The following is a 5,895-nucleotide window of genomic DNA, read 5'->3' as shown; positions in this document are numbered from 1 at the left end:
CACTCCAAATTATAATATTGTATTTAATTTCCGATCATTCCATCACTTGAATTAGGATTCCATGAACTTTTACTCCCTAAGTGACCACCCTTCGGTTCATAATCATCATTCTCAGAGGTTTCACATCCCTCCTCTTCTTCCTCAACTGCATGAGTCCCTTCTACTTCCTCACATGATCCTTCACTCATGAACCCAACTTCTTGTACTTCAATTGATCTAACAGTGGCATGTTTAGGCCCAGGCCCAACAGCACGACCTTTATACACAATAATTGGGTCAAGCCCAACTTCATCACGTATCTTCGCATGACTAGGATTTTCATATAGTTGCACATTTTCTGCATCTTCTTGGACTTCACTTGTCTTATGAATAACATAAAGCTCAACCATATCATTCTTCACCCCAACTCTTTCCATATCCATTGCATCCTTGTAATTTTTCATCATCCTTAACCATTCCTTTATCCCAGCATTCACCGATTTATACCACATGGCAACAATGTCCTTTAAATACCCTTGTCAACTAACTATTTCATATGCCTCATCAAGCTCCACTCATCCTCATTACAATAATCTACAATGGAAGTCTTCCCACCTAAATACTTAAAAAACCCTCCTTCATGCCCAAACCTGTCTTGATGATAAACTTTTACACTAAAATAACACATCTCTTTCGCTAGTTTTCCTATTACAAGTATCAAACAGCATCAGATAAACGGGAATAAATTTTTAATTCAAAAAGTGTAAATAAACAAATTCTACCACCATCAAAAACCCCAACATCATTAACAGATCAACAAAAAGCTATAATCTTTGCCCTAATTCAGAAGACATTATATCATATCCGCAAACTCTAACAACGACAACATTACAATGATGAAAACTCTGTGTTATTTTCTTACATGAGCTATTCATTGGAAAACGAACATCAAACACAAATAGTACATACCTTTTTACTTTGTGTCATTTCATCGCATATGAAGACCTAGAGCGAGCAATCCTTTCCTATGCAAAGAAAATCTATCCCCAAACTACCTTTACTCCACAACCTTCTACTATGTTCAAGCTCGAAGAAGAAAAAAAGTGGTAGGACTCACAGAGTGTGGGACATGAAGCGTTACGTTCTTCTTTCTCTCTTCTGAATGAGATTGTTTCGTATACTAAAAGAAACAATAGGCGCGAAGGAGCATACATGTTAATAGACAGGTTTGGGTACAACAATTATTGTCCACTGATGAGCGGATAATTTATACGCTTTTTGGCATTATTTTTACATAGTTTTTAGTATAATTTAGTTAGTTTTTAATATATTTTTATTAGTTTTTAAATAAAAATCACATTTCTAGACTTTACTATGAGTTTGGGTATTTTTCTGTAATTTCAGGTATTTTCTGGCTGAAATTTAGGGACTTGAGCAAAAATCAGATTCAGAGACTGAAGAAGGACTGCAGATGCTGTTGGATTCTGACCTCCCTGCACTCAAAGTGGATTTTATGGATCTTAATTGCATTGGAAAGTAGACATCTAGGGCTTTCCAGCAATATATAATAGTCCATACTTTGCCTGAGTTTTGATGACGCAAACTGGCGTTCAACGCCAGCTTCCTGCCCTATTCTGGAGTTAAATGCCAGAAACAGGTTGCAAAGTGGAGTTAAACGCCAGAAACAGGTTACAAACTGGCGATCAACTCCAAGAGAAGCCTCTACACGTGTAAAGCTCAATGCTCAGCCCAAGCACACACCAAGTGGGCCCCGGAAGTGGATTTCTGCATCATTTACTCATTTCTGTAAACCCTAGTAACTAGTTTAGTATAAATAGGACTTTTTACTATTGTATTTACATCTTCTGATCTATCTTTGGATTATCTTCTGATCCTTTGATCACGTTTTGGAGGCTGGCCATTCGGCCATGCCTAGATCTTGTTCTTATGTATTTTCAACGGTAGAGTTTCTACACACCATAGATTAAGGTGTGGAGCTCTGCTGTTCCTTGAGTATTAATGCAAAGTACTATTGTTTTTCTATTGACTTCAAGCTTATTCCTATCCTAAGATATTCATTCGCACCCAAGAACATGATGACTGTGATGATTATGTGACGCTCATCACCATTCTCACCTATGAACGCGTGCCTGACAACCACTTCCGTTCTACATGAAGACGAGACAGAATGAGTATCTCTTAGATATCTAATACAGGGGACCGAGTCCGAGATATTAGAGTCTTCGTGGTATAAGTTAGAACCCATGAATGACCATTCCTGAGATCTAGAAAGTCTAAACCTTGTCTGTGGTATTCCGAGCACCAAGTTTTTGGCGCCGTTGTTAAGGATCACAATTTCGTGCACCATCCACATAGGTAATTTCATTAGTGTTCTGTTAGTGTAATTAATAGTAAGCCAATATTAAATTAATTTTTAAACGTTAGAGATACAAACAGAATAATTTAAATGTTAAAAATAATTTTAAAATTTATTCCAAATATTAAAAATAATTTTAAAATTTACCCCATGTGTTATGGACACATTGTAATATTTTAAATCGAGCAATTAGCTTTCCTAAATTTACTTCAGTTTAATTTTTTTAAGCGTTAGTCCCACCGTTTATAAAAAAAAATAAATAAATAATAAAGCATAACGTGACCTATAAACAATCCTATAATTTAATCAATCAATAATCTATCTAATCTGGCAACAATTTTATTCTTTTGCTCCAAACATCTGATCATGCATGTCAGATAATAATAATCTAATAAAAAAGTATAGGAGTTCTAACTAGTTAAAAAGTGAATAACTCAATTAATTATAATTATTAATAATTAATTTTAAATTTTTTAAATTCAAAATTTAAAAAATTTAAAACTGATTAAGTAAACATAATTAAAATTTTTAAAAAAATTTTTCTTCTCTCTTACATTTATCTACCCACTTCCAACAACCACACACACAGACCCTTTTCCTTCACCATCAGGTCTTCTACCGCCGTATTTATCGTTGCCAAGCTCGGTCATATCTTCTCCACCGGTCAACTCTCCAACATCATCGGCGTTCCTACCTCCAAGCGTACTAAAGAGCAGGCATGCTTCTTTGAAATTCCGCTCTCTACTTCCAAGCCCAGCGATCGTGCCTGGAAGTAACCACTTGCAGTGTCCTTCACCACCGCGAAGTCCCAGCTCAGGTTCGCAACCATAAGAGCTTCGGCTGAACACGCCATCCCCAATATTTGAAGGAAGCACAGGAGGGCTATTGAGGAAGGCCCAAGTGGATGTGATAACATGGGATTTTTCAAAAGAACAGATCTTTGAGATGTCTATAAGTGGCGCCGCCGTAATGAGGCAGGGTCCGAACCTGCTGAAGCTTGCAAGAAAAGAACAGTGCTTTATATTTGGTTCAACTTCAGAAATTGTTAAGAAAGGAGTGGTGGAGCACAAGTTGTTCTTGAACAATTATAGAAATATAAAAAAAATATTCATTTAATATGAAAAAAAAATATATCCTAATACTTAACAAAAGAAATATTCAGTTATATTTTGACAAAAATAATTAGATACCTATAGAATTTAAAAAAAATTGTGAAATTATTAAAGAAATAGAGACATTCATATTTACAATACAAAAAAATTCAAAAAATATATAAAAGACGTCCATTTAATATGGAAAAAAAATATTTTGATACAGAAAAAACATCCATGTATATTAACTTATTTTTATTAAGATAAGTTTCGAGATCCAACTCATTAAAAAGTTGGCAGGAGTTGGCTGAACCCCTATTAATTCCTAGCGGAGTTCTAATCTAATATGGTACTTAAATTGCTTGGACGAACAATTTAATTCCTTTTCTTGGTCCCAATTGATTATCTGATATAGTACATAAGACTCTTGATTATCATTGATGATACATAGTTTTATTTTTTTAAAATATTATGTGTACACAGAATATTAGTTATTAAATTAATTATTATGTATTTTTATAAATATATATTATTTAATACATTTTTAATTTAGATTTTATATTTTAATATATATTTTATATTTTTAATTAATTTTTTTATATATTTTTAACATAATTATTTATTTTTTTTATAAATTTTTTTCCAAATAAATCAGAAGAAGAGGACAAAACAATAACCATGATCACCCAAATAAATAGATAACATGACCCGGACCCTGCAAAATACTTTGCTGTTTCAAAAGGTGTTTTCCTCTGATTGCGTTATTTTTATCCTCTCTGAACCATACATATGCATGTGCAACATTGATTTTCATTTAAACATATTCCTTTTATATATGCATTGAATACGTTATACTTATATGTTATATCTGAGTCCAGTGCAAGACCATGAACTTTAAATACAAAAAATGGTTGCACCAATTTTATGAATTTTGGTTGCTGGCACAACAGGGTCCCTTTTATTTTCTAGTTATATTTCTTTTTATGATTACGTATTTGACATTTCTTTCACTCATGTCATGAAAAATCAAGCGACAACAAATAGTAATAAGATCAAAAATTGTTATTGTGTTGGTACTCTTTCATTTGTAGAAAGGAGACACAATCTTGTCTTCTCTTTTTCCATTGTAACAGCAAGAGAGGATAGATCTCGTATCTTGCAAGAGGGGGCCAGGATCTCCCACGGTCTGTACTTGACATTTTTTCACATGTGCATCACGTGACAGCCATCAAGGACTTCTTTCTTAAAATATGATACAGTTGGAAACTATAAATAACTTATTCATATAATTTTGTTACAAATTTGGAAAAAGACACCTTTATGAAAGCCAGATTGCAGAGTGCTATGAATTTGCAGTTGGTCTATCCGGGTCAATCAAAACTTAGCGTAAACTTGAATGGGAAACTTCAACTCAAACTATTAAAATTCACAAATTCGATTAGAAGACGAATTGGTTGGTAAATATTGGTAAATCTTATTAGTTTAAGATTTTTGAAAATAATGATTTCACAGCATATTTTATGACTAAAAAATCTAAAATTTAATCATTGCTGAGAAAAAAAATTAGTTCAAAGCAAATAAAAAAAGACATATGTAAATTAAAATTTATGCAAATCTAAAATATATAAATTTTTGTGTGGAGAGTAGATTAGAAATATAACTATTCATATGTCTTCTCTTATCAATTTAAATTTTTAAAATAAATAATTTTATGTTATTGAATTTTAAATGTGAATTATCATTTTACGTCGATCGAATTTAGATTATGTAAAAAATATATATTTGAAATTAAAGATCACACTGTCATAAAAATTTACTAATTTTAATATCTCATCAAGATTTTGAATTTTCGAACTCCTTCAAGCCTAAAAGTAAACCAATAATAAAAAATTTACAATTTAACTTGAGAATCTGAATATACAAAGTAGAAACCTTGGGGGTGTATGTGTATGTGATGAGGTGATTGAACTAATGTGGTAACTAAATAAGGGAAAAGCAATTGCAAGGTGGTGTAGTGCATGGGACATATATAGAAACTGAATGGATAGCTGAAATTTGTGATAGATTTGTTGGGCATAGGCCATGGTGGTGAGTTGAATGCATGCTATATTAAGTCCCTGATTCACATGGAGGTGAGGGCCAATATAGTTAGTTGAATGAGGACAAGCCAACTCACTTGTATAGTAGTTTCTAATCAACAATCATAAAAGGAAGCGAAAGATAAAGGGCTCTCACATAGTACCTAAATGATTGTCCACCTTCCTTCATTCCTATGCTCACCTTTTATTCAGTCTCAGCAACCTTACCTCACATCTTATCTTATCTATCTCCCAATTTTACTCTTCCACATTCCAAGTAACAATTTTATTTATTTTTCCTTCATTTGAAGAATCAAGGGATATATGCAACCTCTTATGGGAAATAATAACTTCATTTTCCTTTAAATTA

The sequence above is a fragment of the Arachis hypogaea genome, chromosome 11 (assembly GCF_003086295.3).
Source record: "Arachis hypogaea cultivar Tifrunner chromosome 11, arahy.Tifrunner.gnm2.J5K5, whole genome shotgun sequence".
NCBI classification, from domain to species: Eukaryota; Viridiplantae; Streptophyta; class Magnoliopsida; order Fabales; family Fabaceae; genus Arachis; species Arachis hypogaea.
The sequence above is the reverse complement of the archived record's forward strand: the minus strand, read 5'-3'. Positions refer to the sequence as shown.